This window comes from Paramormyrops kingsleyae, chromosome 7 (assembly GCF_048594095.1).
Source record: "Paramormyrops kingsleyae isolate MSU_618 chromosome 7, PKINGS_0.4, whole genome shotgun sequence".
In the NCBI taxonomy this organism is placed as follows: domain Eukaryota; kingdom Metazoa; phylum Chordata; class Actinopteri; order Osteoglossiformes; family Mormyridae; genus Paramormyrops; species Paramormyrops kingsleyae.
In genome coordinates, this window is record NC_132803.1 from 21755157 (window position 1) to 21774033 (window position 18877).

The 18877-nt window shown below is 40.7% G+C and overlaps 1 protein-coding gene across 1 annotated transcript in view; it reads right to left on the bottom strand.

Moving 5' to 3' along the window:
- fnbp1b (formin binding protein 1b) overlaps nucleotides 1-18877 on the bottom strand; it is a 62828-nt gene that overhangs the window by 42579 nt on the left and 1372 nt on the right. The gene's annotated exons all lie outside the window — the stretch shown is intronic.

The following is an 18877-nucleotide window of genomic DNA, read 5'->3' on the forward strand; positions in this document are numbered from 1 at the left end:
TGGCCAGACCAGTTCTGTTATTCTCCCATGTGCCCCTGTAGTGGTCGTCAGAGATACGCTTAGGGTTGTCGACTGAGCTGCTGGACCCAGTGAACCATCTCCTTTATGTTTCTTGTACTGGCTGCACCCTGACCCAGCAGGGCGCAGTGCTAACCTTAACTGAGGTCACATGTCACTTTGAGATTTGACCTCATCTAATTTAACAAACATGCTGAACGTCACTTGAAGCAGCAGACATAAGACTGCATACTTATTAATAGGTATTCATTTTACACTTCTTTATTTAATGCATAGATATTTAAACTTAAATATACTTGGATTTCCTTCCCATTCTGCGTGTTGTACATAAAGTCGTAACATTTGTCATACAACATAAAGGGAAATAAGCTTTTCTTTTTCAAGGCAGAAAAGTTATTAAGATACTTAAATATGGATTTATAGCACCATACAACTTGGGAGGCAGAGACTACTTGACAGCAAAAATGAGGACACTGTGAATAATGACATAGTCATCTTATTTTGCAGAATAACCTAAACCTCTCATGAAAATAAAGTCAGTAAAATTTCAGGGCTGCACTGATCACTGTAGCAAAACAACTTTATGACTTTTTGGAGAAAACTTTTGGGTTGTTTGGATTTCTGCATGCCACAAGACAGAGGTCAAAGAAACGTGACCTTCAAATTTTGCAAAGGTCAGCTTGTGTCACATTTCCCATCGCCTCCCTCCTGCATCACAGTGCATTATTTTTAGTCTGTAAAAGCTGGGTGAGGAAAATAGCCTTCGGATGATTTTGCAACCCAGCCAGCATCTCCTGAATTTGCCAGAAACACAGCAAAAGTCTGTCCAGGGATGAATTTTAAAAATACTTTTCAAGTGATCGCTCTAAATCATAAGTGATAGTTATATATTCCTCATATTGGTTAAGTGCAGTGATTTTCCACAATACTTTAAAAAAATTAAAAATTATTCTATTGTTATGTAATAACTGACACATACTACAAAAATGATCTTTGACTGAAGAAATATTTCCCCCTCTGACGGCAGCAGAAAGGGGTTTTCTGCCTGGAAATGTCACCATGACTAAACAGCCTTCAGTCTTGCAAGTACTAGGGAGTAATCTGATTTAATTATACTCTGGTGCTGGCTGGGCTGATGAAGTCTGTCTTTATAAGCAGTGCCATATACTGTGAAGTAAAATCTTTAGGGGAAAAAAAAGGTACTGTTGTTGTTTAATCCTGGTAGAGGACAATGGAAGATATTACTAAAGCCGCAAACAATTAATTTAGCAAAAACTTTCCACATAAGACACGATGGGAACTTCCAGTCAGCTAGCCTTCATCGTGGCTGAAACATTGTAACCAAAAATACATGCTGTAACCAAATTGTACCCATAATGCATGCTGGCACGCTAAAACTCCGCCCCTCTCTCCATCACATCTTCCATTTACTCAGAGCAGGGTCACACTAGGCCTGAGGCCTATCAGTGGACTCACAGAGTATGAGGCTGTGCAATTTCATCCATATATACAATATGTTTTCCCTATCAATTTTTTCCATCTATATCAATGCAGAATTAATATTGAAAAATGTGTGTGTAAAGAGTATTCATTGTTAATTACAACTAACTCCATTTTCGCTGGGTCAAACTGCTTTATCCGATTAAGAATCAAGTACACGAAAAATATTTTTTTTCCTGCAGTTTTGTGATAAACACACGCTACCAAAAAGACAGCGCACATCACACTGTATGTCCACTGCACACACAGCTATCCATCCATCCATCCATCCATTTTCTGAAACCAGCTAAACCCTAGCAAGGTAAACATGCTGTGCATAAACTGGTCACTATTTAAGTTCCTCTTTCAAACGGCGACATTGGCAAAATTTCTGTTGGTCATCATTTACAATATTTTCTGCTTCTGTTCCAACTGTGGAAGATAAAAGGTATAAAGGACACTTTATTTATGTCTTGAGTAGTTTTTGCATTTGTGTCTTGAGTTGTAAACACAGGATAACACATGCTTTCTCATCCTGGCCCTGCATTGGACTGTAATGCTTTCTGGCCGCTATCTCTACCCTGTGACATAGAAACTGACGTTTTATGAAAACATGTGATCCAAATATCAGAAATTACAGGCTGTACACCACTGTTTTAGGATCATTTTTAACAAAAAACCTATACACTGCTTGTAAACTGAAATGCAAAATAGGCTCTATAAACATAATCATTCATTCACATTTTCAGAGGCAAAAAGAGGTACGGATATCCCAGTCTGGGTATGGAATCAGGGAACTTCCATATGGATACTGTTACCCCAATGAAAAACAGGCCTTTCCCAGTGTAGAGGATTTCAGTGAACGAAGGGTGACTTTAGGGGAGAGAATGAGGGAAGTAGATAAACCACAGATGGTGGCAGAAGAAACCAAAATGTTTCTTTAAAGTATATTGTCTTAGGCACAGTGAAAGTTACGATATCTCACACCGCTAAGCTATTAGAAACAATGAGGAGGCAACTTATTTCTACAAAATTTCTGAAAAAAGGGATCCTCCTCTTTCGAATTTACATAAAACAAAGCAACAAGTAGACTGGACACTGACAAGCCACAAGGGTTTCCTCCTGAAACTCCGTGCTTCTTATATCCATCCCACTGTAGGCGTACTGCCATTAAGAAAAATATTTGTGAGAAATACTGATCCCCCATCTCCCCACAAAACACACAGTGCCTTTGTCTGTCGGTGGACCAGAACAATATGGGTTCAGAGACAACTTAACCCCGCTGGGGCCAGGGCTTCCCAGAAAGGACGGCAGGACAAAGAACCCAGCAGGCTGCGAATTCACCACAAACATCTGCCTTTTTGCGCAAGCAGCCTGCATGCATTCAAGTGCTGCCATTAAACAGAGCTTTTTACGCTGGACCCCACTCACTGACCATGGAATTATTCTACATGGATAATTCTTATGGATTCCAAACAATGTCCGTTTTGTCGGCCAAAGTCTATTCAGTCCATGCATCCCATTGTGACAATATTACTACTGTCATATCTCTCTTGATTTCTAAACACGAATAAATACATAGCTATGCATGCTTAGATTTCATGGGTATAACATAAAATGGGGGGGCAGCATGGTGCTGCGGTGGTTAGCGCTGTCACCTCCCAGCTCCCAGAGTCTCCGCCATGGAGACCCATCCTGGGTTGTTCCCTGCCTTGTGCCCTGTGAGGGATTGGTACCCCATCCTGGGTTGTTCCCTGCCTTGTGCCCTGTGATGGGTTGGCGCCCCATCCTGGGTTGTTCCCTGCCTTGTGCCCTGTGATGGGTTGGTGCCCCATCCTGGGTTGTTCCCTGCCTTGTGCCCTGTGATGGTTTGGTACCCCATCCTGGGTTGTTCCCTGCCTTGTGCCCTGTGATGGGTTGGTACCCCATCCTGGGTTGTTCCCTGCCTTGTGCCCTGTGATGGGTTGGTACCCCATCCTGGGTTGTTCCCTGCCTTGTGCCCTGTGATGGTTTGGTACCCCATCCTGGGTTGTTCCCTGCCTTGTGCCCTGTGATGGGTTGGTGCCCCATCCTGGGTTGTTCCCTGCCTTGTGCCCTGTGATGGTTTGGTACCCCATCCTGGGTTGTTCCCTGCCTTGTGCCCTGTGTTGGGTTGGTGCCCCATCCTGGGTTGTTCCCTGCCTTGTGTCCTGTGAGGGATTGGTACCCCATCCTGGGTTGTTCCCTGCCTTGTGCATGTAGCCTCTAGGATAAGCTCGACACCCCGTGACCCTGCACAGGACAAGTAGATACCTTCATAATGCATTATAATGGTCAGTATAAGAATTAATAAAGCATTACAGCATCTTCTAATGACAATCATAAGGCATTATACTGTTGATTATAGTACTTGATAAGCTGCAATGAAGCTGTCATCTATAATGCCATATAGAATCTTCATGATGCATTATAATGTTCATATGAATTAAACACAGCAATAATTAAAATAAAAAGCCATAACTCATTATACCCATGTTTATTGTTGAAGCTCCCATGTATAATGCACTATACATACCTTCATAATGTAGTACTTATTTCGACCATTATAATGCATTATGAAAGTATCAGGACTAGTAATGAACAAAACCTGTGTGCAAGAACTAAATAATAGTCTGCATTGCTAAATTCATGCTTGGGTTTACAGTCTATTGTAAAAGTGCAATACTTCCCTCAATAATCTGTTAATTGGCTTCTTTATTCAAGGACAGAAAGCTGATATATTATTAACTGTGGCGTCAGAAGGAGAATGAACAGAAAGAATCGCCAGGAAACTTCATTAGGAACCCAGAAGTTTCACCAAAACAAGTTTTCTTTAAATAGTTTGTAAATAAAACAAAGTAGTAAAATTTTGAAGAGTACAGGGGTTGGTGGGTCACTTGTATAGTTTGCTGCTGGCGATGTCATTAATTTAGCTGGAGATTAGTTTTTCAGTAAGATTTAATTCCTGTGTGTGTGTTGGTTTTAATGCTGCTATCATTATCATTCTTGTTGAAATACAGGTGGATTTTACTCTGTTTTTGTGACAAAGCACTGCTAAATTATTGTTTCTAACACAACACTTAAAAGTACCTTAATAGAAAAACATGTTTTTGTGAATTACAGATTTAATTACAATTTAATATGGAGATTCCGGTCAAATGCAAAATAATAATAAAAAAAGAAAAAAAAATGCAAAAAAACACAAAAATAAACAAAAAAAACTTCTTAGGATGTTAATCAAAATGAAACATTGTGCTACTAACAGGGAACAACTTCCAGCTATTTAGTTTGGTTGCTGCTTTTCCCAGTAGATAAAACTATTTAAAATGCCTTCACAATTCATAGCCTTATTGTTGCAATAGCATGGACGTCTATATCTACATCCTGCAATACACTAAGCATGATACCTGACCTGACTGCAAGTTAGTCCATAGTAAATAAATAAGTAAAGCATGCTTGCCGCCCCTTAACTCTGTACACACATGTACATTGTGTAGCATAAACAGCATAACTGGACTGCCAGCCAAGAGCCTATTAATAGATCTTTTTCTACATTCTGGCGCAATGGGAAATGCTCCATTTACTGTATTCTCTGAGCTTCTAACCCCAAGGGCCTTGACTAGCGGGGCATGCAGTGCTATTCCTGGGTCCTCCGCTGCCCCTCAACGTGTCCTCCAGTCCGCCAAACTGCTGCAAAGCCAGAGCCCCTTGCTTTTCCTGTCGGCACATCACACTGCTCCCATTTCCTCCTCACTCACTGCGCATTTCCACCAGGATTAAATCTTCACAATGGTAAAACAGGCAAGGCAAACCGCCTATCAAAGACTTCAAGTGCTTTGCAGATAATAGCCTGTGATATGCATTGTTCACACACTAACAATAGCTTAAAATGGGGATGAGCAGGCAGATGGCATGAGGTCGTTCTATAGTTCTGTAAGTTATCTGCCAGAACCTTCAGCAGTCTTTATATGGCTTGGAACCACTTTCATCTTCAAACAGAACTGCACCAAAAACTGTTAGAAAAATCAATGAACCTCTCTCTGGTTTTCTTTCTGCTAATCAGTGGCTGAATTTTCTAAAAGAACATTTCAGAATCATGATAAGTGCGCCCGATCTGCCCCCCCTTTCCACTTCCTAATCCTCAGTTTCCCATCAACCTTTGGTTCTGTGCAAAGATTATAGCAAGATTTCATTAATGACCCTCCTCCTTGTCCCGAGCCTCATCAGATACACCTTAGTCGCTGAAGTATTTGCTCTGAAGATCTTCAGTGTGTTCCTGCCATCTTTGCTTAATTAGTAAGTGCCCATTGATATCTCTCAATCTACCCTCTCAAGGATGGACCTTCTTTTATTTTCATAGATATTCAGAAAAAACAGCCACATTTTTCCCAGGCTGATTTCCGTCTTCTGTGACTTTGCAGATGTTCTTGCAATACTGGCCTTCTTCTTTCCCGGTAGCTTTATGGAATTTATGATTTTCTGTGTACATTTCTGAGATCTTTATCTCTCTTGATTTTGGCTTCTCTTTTTTCCACTGCACCTTCCGTCATTCATTTTGAATTCTTGGATCTATCACTTTGATAAATCTTTTTTTTCCCAATTCCTCTTGGATGATTTCTTGGAATTCCTTCCATAGTTCTTCTCAACTTAGAGAACCAGGTGCAAAATGAAAGGATAATGTGAAGCACACGCACACACACACACAGACACACAGACACACAGACACACACACGTCAGGTAAACATATGGGGACCGCTCATTCATTTCTATGGGAAAAATGCTAATGTTAACTATGACACCCTTAACGTGTCTAAAACGGCCTTGCTGGCAGCCTTTTTGGGAAATCTGCTACCAAGGACAGCTAATTAGGTGAATAAGATGAGATACAGCACAAGACACGTTAGGCTGCTAGGTGGTGAGGAAGCAGAAAACATGAACTGATAAGGAAATAAAAATCGAAAGAAAATATGAGACATTACAAAGTCATCCAAGACTACAATAAACATAGTGAAATTAGGTAGACAGCCGTATAGAGAAAGAAACAGGATTCAAATAATACGTTATAGCCATATATAGAAAAAGCAATGATAGATCCAAAATGTATACGATCAACTATTCAGTAATATGTCATTATGTACAGATCCTTCACAACAGACCGGGTCACTGCTGGTCTGCAGTTTTAAGAGAGATATTGTACTATATTGACAAAGTTACTGAATCTGGGAAAAATAAATGTGTTTCTCAGCGACAGATATTACTTCATACTTACTAATTTACTTATTTTTTAGCTCAAAGCTGTTTAATCCTCCATATTCCCATATATGTTATTGTCATTGCAACAGATGTTTTGCCCTGTTGTTTTTAACATGGGACAGAGTGAATGTAGAGTCCGCAGTTACACAGAAGCTAAAGTCGACCCGCTAATCCCTGCCGCCTCTCTATCTGCTGTAATCATGATCCATGGTGAGCGACATGCTGCGTCCATGACTATCACGTTGCTGATGAGTGAACTGAAGCTGGCAGGATCTCCATTCATGTCACCCATCTCAGTGGCTTCCATGCAGCACCTGTAGCTCGTGATGGTAGCACCCAGTTCCTTCCTGCTTTGTGCATGGTTCCTCTCTGGCTCATTTCAGACTCCATCTGATTTCTGTCTTCAAGCTACACCTAGCAATTGTCCAAATATAAGTCACTCGCCATCGGTCTTCTAACCACTATTCCCAGTTAGGGTTATGGGGCGGCTTGCAGCCTGTCCCAGGCAGCACAGGACACACAGCTGGGCTCACCCCGGACGGGACGCCGGTCCGTCACAGGAGACATACAGACACACACAGTCATACAATATGGACAATTTTATAGCCAGCTATCAACATGACTCTAAATCTTTGGATTTTGGAAGGAAATCCATGCGACACAGGCAGAACTCAGCACACACACACACACACACACACACACAGACATGCACAGACACAAAGCAGAAGTGGGATCTAAACCCTCAACCTGGAGACAGGAGGTGACCCTACCCACTAACCCAGCATGCCGCCTTTATGTGTTCTTACAAATACATCTAAATGTATGCCTGAAATAATTAGCTCTGTAAATCACGTTCAACATCACACTTGTTGTATGTAATTTATTTGGAATTTTCTAAAAGCATCCACTGCCATGCGCACAGGGTAGAATGCCTATGTGTTATTCACTGCTGTGATAGGTAACTGTAAGATTTAAAAAAAAAAAAAAGAGACAGGGAAATCTGCCTAGCAACAGAAGAGAGACCCGGGAGATCGAGTGAAGGAGGATTTTAACAATCCGCAGTCTGGGTGTGACCTAAACCCCCAATCACAGAGGGAGAGGCAACACTGCCAGTCACCGAGGCTCTGTGCTGCCAGAGTCATTAACCAATAACTTGGAATTCAAGTATCTAGAACATCACAGTTGTAACAATGTGACAGTGTGCCACTAACTGCTAAGAAATCCATGCAAAGCTAGATTCACTCGGCTGTTTCGTTTCTTTGATGCCTCAGTTTTATTAAATCACAAAATAGCAATGTACAATTAGCTAGGGGAAATTTAGTGAGTGATGCACTTTTTAAAACCTGTTTAATCCTTTTAAACCCGTTTTAAACATACTCTGAAAGGTTTTATGGTAGCTGTAATTTTAGAGATCTCTGAATATTCATTTATCGTTGACAGTGTGATAAATAGTGTAATTAATGTAAGAGATGCACATCACTAAATATTTTGAATTATTCATGACAGTATGCTCAAATTACTCCAACGATCAAATATACATATTCACTTAGAATACCTGGAGATAGACTAACAATAATGATGTTCGTTACTCGTATTTTTCTGTAATAAAACTTCTTTGAAAAACACATTCACAAGAAGGAAATTACAGAGATCTTTATGGGGTTAAAAGATATAGTAAAACCTAACCCAAAAAGAGGAAACACTGTTAAAAAAAATAAATCCACACAAACCATTTGACATTTTATGGAACTAATACCAGAAGTGTGGAAAAAAAACAGAACTTGTCTAAAAAGAGGAACGAATCAAAGGGGAAAACAAGGTTGTATCCTTAGCTGAGAGGGACACTTTGTTAAAAGAGGGAGAATTTGATATAAAAAAAAATTCTACATATCACAGGGTTTTTTGGTCATCAAAAACAAGTATCTTATTAACGGATGGAGCTGTCATCACAACAGAAGGGTAACTGCACCATGAAGAACTTGCCTGCGTTCTGCCAAACAAAGGGTCTCGGGAGACAAATGTCACAAAAACTGAGCAAGTGAAGGTTAATCATCTGTGATGCCTGCATGCAGTTATCAGCAAGCTTTAAAAACCTCAAAGCTTGCTATGACTTCACAGACACATGCTTGTTTATTTGCCCATTTAATGATCACAGAACCATATTCATTTATTTGAACTGCTTCTCGCTGTAATTAGCAGATTTGCTCAGCCACATTTTTCTGCTGGAAACATTGTGAAGAACAGAGCGGAGGTCAGAGCTTAAGCGGTGTGCTGTCCGGGTTACAGCACAGCCATGCTGAACATCAACACCAACAGCCTGAAATAGCGGATAATACTGTTTTAGCTCATGCATGAACCATCAGACAGATACTAGCAAGTTCCTCTTCTGGCACCTTTCCACCCCTGTGAAAACTTTGCTAACGTCACTGATAAATATTAATGGATGAATGTGCATATATTGAGCTGCATTTCACTCAAGCTTTCAGCCTCACATGATTTCTTTGAATATAATAAGTTCACACTAATCACTAAGTATCAGTGCATCCTGTGCTTTTTGCTTGTCAGACCAGCTGCAACTCTTTGATCTTAAACAGGTCTTTCGTTTTCCCTCCAGAGTTGCAACAAATGTTTACCCTACCCTGTAAGGTTGCTTAGAAACATGACACAGCGAGCAGAAATGCACTTTCCGCCAGAGACCTCTGCAAAGCCGATGCATTACTCACTTTAGCTTTCTTATCCAGAGTCATTAAAAGGGCATATATATCAGGGAATGGTGGGGGGGGGGGGGGGCTGTTCCAGCCACAGGGCACATGGTAGGGGCACACTTTGGATGAGATGCCCATCCAATGCATGGCAAACAGACACACACACACACGCACACACACACACAGACCTGTACTCATATCTTTGTAGGGACCATTCATTCATTTCTATGGGCAAAACCCTAATCCCAACAATGACATCCTTAACATCCTTAACCCCTAACCAGCCCTAACCTTAACCCCAACCCTACCTAGCCCCAGACCAAAAAATGGTCCCCACAATGTCAAAAAACAGGTTTTTAATCACATTGTGGGGACATTTGGACCCCACCATGTAATGTATAACTGACCCACACACATACGCAAACATATAAATACACAGAAGTTCAACTAATTGCATTTCTTCAGATTTCGGCAAGAATCCGGAATAACCTCAGATCCTCAGCATGGTGAGAACATGCAAACTACATACACAGAGATGAGCCCGTCCCAAAGAGCCAACCTGTAAACTGGGGAAGCCGTGCTTAGCTGTTGACGTATTTGCTGTGAAGATCTCCCCCTCCTCACTCCCACAAGGAACTACAATCCAGGCACACAACCAACCTACAGTACCGTGTTCTATCAGCCAAAAGAAAACCTAGAGAAAGAAAATTCGTGAAATCCTGGACCTGGCTAACTGATGCAGAGTAAATGCATGCAAATTCTCCCTCTCTTCATCAATCTGCAGTTTATTTAGAAAAGTCATGCCTTTGACCAGAGGAACTAGCTGGACACCATCCAGGCCTTTTAGGCGAACTTTAACAACAACAGCCAGCAAACGGGTGATGGACACCCCATAGCCAGTGGACACTCCGTTGTCCAATAGAATACCCTGAAATGTCAGCTGACTCCTTGATTGGTGCAGCTGTAGGAAAACACAGAGCCTGTAGAGCTGGGGTTTGTATCATGAAGCCGGATTTCTTGCTTAGCCTTAAGGTACTCCAGTTTAAATGGACTTTATCTTCATTCACTTACATTTAGGCCTGGCTTCCTTAAATCTGACAAGTTATCTGGTTAAGCAAGAAGTCTGGCTTTCTGATACAGACCCCTGGAAATCCCTGGGTAAGAACTCAAAAATAGTACAGCAAGTTTAACGGCAACATCCCTTTTTAAAAAATATGAAAATTAACTTCTTTCAATAAATTTGGACCAGTTGCACGTGCATGTAATGTCATTTTCAAGCTATGAGTAGAAGTGGAAATCCTTTTTTTAACTAAACAAAGGTATGCACACATCACGTTCCTGCATCCTCCTGAGCTTTCCCTCCAGGTGAATTGTGAAGCTTGATGTCTGTTAGAGGGCTCTGGGCTCTCACTGTGACATGAGGCACGGCATGAACACGGTCAATGAAATAGCACCGTCAGCCTGCAGATACGGCAGGTGCTGGATGGATATCACGCTCCACCAAAAACCAGTTACAAGTCTAATCACACTCCAACAAAAACCAGTTACAAGCCTAATCTGAATGAGAAACACGTCAAAAAAGAGGCTACAAAACTAGAAAGACCAAACCCATAACCACAAAGCACAAAACTACATTTTTTAACGATGCATTCATAGAGCTCCACAGTTTATACCCAGCACTAGTACATCATAATACATCTTGTTCAAATTTGGGATGTGGAAGTCAATGCATGAGCAATGAGAAGTTAACTGGAAGTTTTGTACAAAAATACTGAATGAAATTAGTGAATGAGACACAAAATGTAAAATGTAACTCCTAACTTACCTTTAATTGCTGGGCTTTAACAAACAGGTCACCCTTACCAGTATCCATGGTTAATCTAACACCACCAGTAAGTTTCCTGACCTTTTCATTTACAGAAAGAAGTGAAACACTCAAAAAACTTTCAACTTCACCCTTTAGGGTCATGAATTCAGGATTTGGGTTGAAGCAAAGCAACAGGTAATTTTCTCATCATTGCGAGTTAATCAACAGTGACTGACTGGTATGTATGTGATCCTTTATTCAACTACTTAGAAGAAAGACACAAGATAGATGTGGTTTCTTCACAGTAGTAGAACAGTTTATTTGTTTAAAAACAAATGCACAGGTGCTTTTTCATTAAGGTAGAGGCAGTCCCCAGGTTACAGACAAGATGTATACGCTGCCTAAGTCTGTCTTCAAGTTCATTTTGTGGGTACAATGGAAAAATCATAATACAGTACACAGTAACAAAAATAATTATACAGTAATAAGAAAAGTAACTGCATGCAGTACTGTACCTAACCTGGAAACTGTCTGTATTTTAAACTGTCTGTATTGTAAGATTCATTTAAAAAACAATCACACTTTCGACACTTTTTAAGAATGAATTCTGAATGAAATGTGGCTTATTTCAAGCACCAAGGGCTGCAATCAAACCATCAATCACGTGTTTTCCACATTGGACTACCTCTCTGAATGGATGTGTTTGTGACCAGCGGCTTCTAGCACATAAAGTGATTATCTCCTTACTAAACAATTTGTTTTGAAACTACTTTCCTCAGCTCCTGAGGAAATTAAGCCAGACTGCATGTTCCTAGCAACAGATTTAGGTATTAGCAGGCTAACAGGCTTCAATGTACGTGCTCGCACTAGTAAACTGGTGGTAGACCACACAATGAAAATATACCAAGTGAACAATAGAAATAACTCGTGCTAGGTTTCATGTTTCTTATAGATACACAACCGGTATGACAGAAAATATCTTGTAACAAGCCATCAAAATGAGTTATTTAATCTGTCAATTATGTCCAAAACCATTCAATATGTTGAAAATGTCAAAACACACTCAGTGACAACAAACGTTACGCACCCAGAAGTAATGGTCCGATTTGGATGTAATTTGGTACACGTGCCGATCAGCGATGGGACCAGCAGTCTGCCCATACTGCCAACTATGTTGTGCATTTGATCTGATACTATGATCATTGTGATACAGTCACACAACCTTTCACCACGTGCAGCTTCATTTCTGCCGCTCCGTCTAGGTGCTTAACGTTTTTTGTCACTGAGTACAAATTCAATTCTCCCAAGCACTGTAAACAGACAGAAATAGATATGGCTATTGCTAAACACTGCAGCTTGTACTCTATTTCTCTCTGTATTTCTCTCTGAACTACCAGATCAGAAGATGCATTAATGTAAAAAGTCCAAAGTAGCTTTTATATTTTATGTGTCACCTGTTTGGCCGGCTGGATGCTGGGGTGATGGAATTGAGGTTACATATCTCACTTAAAGATTCTAGAAAAGAAGGAGGTCTTCTGGGAAATGGGCCAGTGAGCTTACCGTAACCGCAGTCCCTCAACCAGTGTACCATCTGCTGTTTATCATTTAATGTAATTTTTTCTTTAAAATGCCCTTCCAGATAACAGTGCACTTGTTTAAAAATCAAAAAAGGACAATGACTGTGGATTACAAGAAGAAAATCTACACAACAGAAACATATGATGTTTTGAAAAATCCCAAAGAAACAATACAGAGAAGCTTACAATGTGGAACAAGGTTGCTAATAAATTTCACTTGAGAGGGCTTCCAACATGCTTGTTTATAAAACCAACTGATCATCATTAATTCCTCTCCTAGCCGCCAGTAATCCATTCATAGTTTTGTGTGAGCCAGGAAACTTTAACACTTCCAAAGGGGCAGAAACAAGGGCTGGTTACGTAAGTTTTGTATCAGACCCACAATCCAAATGGATACAAATGCTTTGGACAATGTATCCATTTTCCTGTATCGATCCTTCAATAATGCTGTAAGTCTAAACACTCAACATCGGCCATTCACCACATAACCTCTGCTCTCCCTGGCCCAAAACCGAAAACAAACACTCAGATGCAACATAAGAAACAAACCAATAAACTACAGATGATTTTCATAATTCCCAGTCCCCTTAAATATACTGTGTTTTGAATGACTGGCACGTCAAACCGCAGTTGTGCAACAGAGGTCAGCAATCCATGGCATAGCGGGGAAGTAATCAGCACCAATCCTTTTAAAAGCTAGCAAACTGTTTTTACAGCAGGTTATCACAATTTATTTTACAGGAACTCAGATGTGTAGGAAATTAGGTGGGCTGGTTTTAAACCTTATGGGGGAAAAAATGATTGGTTTCCATTTTTACTCACCCCAAGGGCGTTATGTCCCATTTGCTGGTATAAGAAAATTTGGTTTCAATTAACTGGCTCACTTCCTGTTGTATCTGCTGCACCAGAAAAGTACACCGAATGCAATGTAACATACTTTGATACTTAAAAATGAAGCCAGAAAGACAATAAGAATACAGCCAAAACCAAACGTTCAAAAAAATATGTGAAAGGATTGCATTTCAATCTGCAGTAAACACCAGGAGCTCAAGTCATTTTGGTGACTTCCTTCCTGAACCAAAAACATTCAAAGAAAAACATGTCAATGTATGATTATGATAAAAACAGAACAAGGTAAAATCATACCAAATGCACATTTTCAAAGAGTATTAAAAATCAGCACTGTGACTCCAGGTTGTCTCTGTCTGTTATTAAAAATCAGCACTGTGACTTCAGTTTGTCCCTGTCTGTTATTAAAAATCAGCACTGTGACTCCAGGTTGTCCCTCTCTGTTATTCAAAATCAGCACTGTGACTCCAGGTTGTCCCTCTCTGTTATTCAAAATCAGCACTGTGACTCCAGCTTGTCCCTGTCTGTTATTCAAAATCAGCACTGTGACTCCAGGTTGTTCCTGTCTGTTATTAAAAATCAGCACTGAGACTCCAGGCCGTCCCTGTCTGTTGCTGTGTGTACCACTGTCTTTCATCCTAGCAAACCTTCTTTTCTGGTTTTGTAATGTCAAAGTTAGAGCGATCGTTTTGCATTTTCATTGGCCTATATATTTATGGTGGCGCAAGAGAGATGCTCTCTTTCAATTCTAAAATGTTCTAAAATGCAGTTAATTACATTAACAATCACCTTAAACCCAACAATTACCAACTCAAAAACTGCAGCAAAATTCTTCTGCAACTTCAGATGACATTAACTTTTGTAGTCAAATTATACCTTTTGTAGTCAAATTTTTTTAAGAATGCCTCTACATAATCTAAAGGTTTTTGAGTCTATGAGTAATTATTACAACATATTAAACTGAAATTGATATAAGATTTTTTCAAGCAAACCGGTCATAATTTTCTGTTTAATTTGCTGGTGTTAGCTTTAGCTTCCAGTTCTTACTGACAAGTGGTGAGTGATTTATCCTGTCACCTGCATAGTGATGAAAGACATGTGAGAAGATGAAAATATAATTAAAGGAACATCCTACTAGTTACTTGTCAAGTTATTCTAAACTATTACAGCTGCTGAAATAAGAACAAAGAAATAGGCCTACATTCTTTTTATGTAAACATGACAATGCTCAGCGTCTAGATTTTGACTGAACAAAATGTCGGTTTAACATAATCATTCAGATACTCATTTCTATTCACTGCTATGCTGGAAGCTTCATAACATTTCGACAAAATGACAAACCACCGGTGACTGACATCCTAAAATCATTCTGAGCATCTTCAGCGGAGTGAATCTCCAGCTCTCACGTTTTGTCAGATATCTCCCTCGATGCAGAGCTCAGCATTTTCCTCAGAGTCAAGCGATCAGCGGCTGTAGAGGATCCATGCAGCAGGGCATGGGTGTGTGTGAGTGTACGTGCGTGTGCGTGTGCACGTGTGTGTGTGTGTGTGTGGGGGGGGGGGGTTCTGCTATAAACTTAACACCATAAGAGCAGGAAGGTGCATGTACATTCAGAAGTCGTGAGGTTATAAAAAGTGAAGAGTTGAAAGAGGACATCCGCTCTGCAGCCTGTCTGTTCAGGGACCGTGGACCATTAAAGACTTTGCTGCAGTATTCTGGCCAATTTATGGTCACTTCTGTCAAAGGGGAAGCTCTGCTGGAGATGAATATCTCTGCACAAGTCACACCCACAGAAAGCCAGTTTTGTTAAATCGCATCAGTAAATCAACAGTTGGATCATGTAACAGCAGACATCTTACACATGTCACATTTATATAGCTAAAAAAAACAGTTCATTCAGCACCTGTGCTCACACAGTCCTGATGTCTTTTCACACTGTAAATGAGGCCTGGTGCAAACACACACACACACCCACGATGGCCTGGGATGCACAGTGGATGAACGAGGAGCGTTGACACTGCTGTGTGTGAGAGGGGTGACTTGTGTGGGGCTTGTACACCTTTACACCCACTGCAGATATAATGCCGACATGAAGTCATCGCAGTTATTGACTTAACCAAAGGTAACATGATTTGTTATACAAGCATGTTTTAAGTTCATCAAAAAGCATGCTACACAAGTTATGATGCACAAGGCTGGAGAGGAAAACCCAACATTACGATATGCATAGCAAACTGAAATTCGTGCTCGCTTATAAGCTAGACAGCAAGACTGAAATGCATAGCACGGACATTTAGTGGGAGATCACGTATTATCAAAAAAAATACAAATCTGTTCCACCAGGTTGTAATCAACACCAAATAGAGTTTGTTTCTTGCAACAAAATTGTAACAGGAAGTTCTCAGAATACATGTCCAGTTAGGATTTTTAATCCTATATTAAAAAGCCACTCATATTGCAAACACCACATGAAAATGATAGGAGCTTCTTAAGCCACCTGGCATGTGTGGCTAGCTTGTTTACACTGAATACCATCCATTGTGATAAACTGCCCTCCGTCATTCCATCCAGCATATTCCTCTGCTTTCTATCTCGTGCTTCCTAAATAGGCTCTGGGCTTCCAGTAACCGTGATCTGGATAAGTGATCAGAAAATGGATGGTATATTTTCCTTTTTATTTTATTTTCTTTTTCGCTTAGCTATGACAATGCAGTTCTATAAGCCACAGCCACACACTCTCTGATCTGGAAGGAGCAATTAAACCATGTTTGGTGAATTCGAGGGTCTCAAATGTTGGAATAAAAGAAGGCTACTTGGATTACCTGAAGAGGTTTCTGAAGGAGTTGTCATGGTCAATGTTATTTATGTGTCTTTCTGTCATCACTGAACAATTATCACAACAAATCAAACAAAATAGTACTCTGAAAGGTTTCAAAAGTAGTTGTGGCTTCAAAGACACTGAGAACAATTTACATTCTTTAAGTATCTGGTGCTTATGTCAGGGAGGGGCATGGTGGGGCAGCAGTTAGCACTGTTACCTCACACCTCTGGGAACAGGGTTCGAGTATCATGGCTCCCTGTCATCAGGAGGTTTCCTTTGAATACCCTCCAGGAACCAAAAACAGGCTGAGATTAATTCGAGTTACCGAACTGCTGACAGGTGTGTAAGTCAGTAATGAGCGTGATGGGTTGGCACCTCACCCTGTGTTGTTCCCTGCCTTGTGCCCATAGGCTCTGAACCCGCAGTTGACCCAGAACAGAACAAGTGGTCACAGAAGATGTATGTATGTTTATGTCATTCTGAATTAGGGGCGGCTACGTGGGCAGTGCTACTGTTGGCTCAGCCATCCAGTGTCACTAATTTGAGTCCCACTCCTGGGGCCTGTACTACGAAGCGGGGTTACTGGCTTATTGGGGTAACTTGTCGGATTTAAGGTACCACAGTTTAAATGGACTTCATATTCGTTCACTTACATTTTGCCCAGACTACCTGAAATCTGACAAGTTACCCCGATAAGCCAGTAACCCCGCTTCGTAGTACAGGCCCCTGTTCATTGTCTGGGGTGTTTATTTTCCGACAGGTGAAACATGAAATGTTGGCTGCAAATTGTGTGTCTGTGTACATGCCTGTGAGGGAATTGGATGTGGTCTGGGGTGTCCCCTGCCTTGCAGCTCCTATGTTAAAGTATCAGTGACTCTGTACCAAATAAGCGAAAATGGATGGATAATAATAATAATAATAATAATAATAATAATAATAATAATAATGAGGCTGAATGAATAGAAAACCTGCGTTGCCTAGCAACAAGCAAAAGACATCCAGTGTCCTTCCTAAACCTCACAACATAGATCCGGGTTTAAAAAGTGGGTGTCAACACCCATAAAATTGCAATTCTCTGCCTGAACTAATGGTTTACACTCTGAAGGTAAATGTTACAAAAAAAGAAAAAAGAAACAAAAGTTGAGCCATCTGCATGAAGCGGAAGTGCAGCCATGGTGTCAAAAGCCAAGGAGATAAGCCTGTCACCCTTCTGGGGGCCTCTCTGTACCACACTGTCCAGCAGCTGGTTTCCATGAAGGTACAGATTCTCCCTGTGGAGTCGCTCAAAGATGGCCACTATCCCATCTGCTGGAAATTGCTCTCAGCTCTAAAAAGCGAGAATTAGCGGAACCCCCTCCACACATGTAGATGGCTGTGGAAATGGCTGGACTGGGCCCAGCACTGCAGCACATGAGCTGTTACAGTCAGTAACTGTTACTTAGAACAACTAATCATTTCCCATCTTACAGTACTTGCTCTCTTGCTATTATTTCGAGTGCCTTGTATGTCTCGCACATTGACTGTTGACTAGCTGTGTCTTCATGTGATAGCAGAATCCAAACCGCGCATGAAAGGCTGTCCAAAGAAAATCACCAGGAGGATAAGATGTAGAAATTCCTGGAGTTAATTTGCTATTGCAATAAGCATTTAGCTGGATACATTTGTGCATGAACTGGACATGCTAATTTTATAAGACATTTTTATTGGCCTTCACTTCTTATTAGTAAAAATAGAAACTGCAGTCCTTTAATCTTACACTCCCCATGCCGAAGTTTAAGACACGTCTGGGGATATATGTGAGTACACGCTCAGGAATTTTACCCCACCAGATTAAACTGTCTCACAGCGGACTTTAACATACACGTATTCTGTAAAAACACCACGAAATAAGAACACTGTGAATATGAGGCTAAACAACAACATTGTGCTAAACAATAACATTATGTCCAAATAAAGTGTAGAAAAGTCAGCGCTCCGCAGTTTGCAAGCCGTCCTTAGGGGGTTTGGCGATGGGAGAGCTCGCTTGTCGGTGTCGCCTTATTCAGCAAAACCGATATAATCTCAAAATTAAACATTCTCAGAAATTCTGAAGATTAGAAATGAGACCCAAAGTCAAACTAATCCACCTCAGAAATAAGTGACCGAGCCTGCATACAGCATGTGACGATAATCCCTTTGATTTTAACGCTAAGCACAAACACGTAGCACCAAATTTCGGAATGTTCTGGCTGAATTAAAGGCTTCGGAAAGATGAATGCTGGACACAAGTGGTTTTAATATGATTAATTTGACAACACCACGCTGAATCAACCTTGCAGACTAATCTGGGTGCTTTGAGGGCGGACTGGCT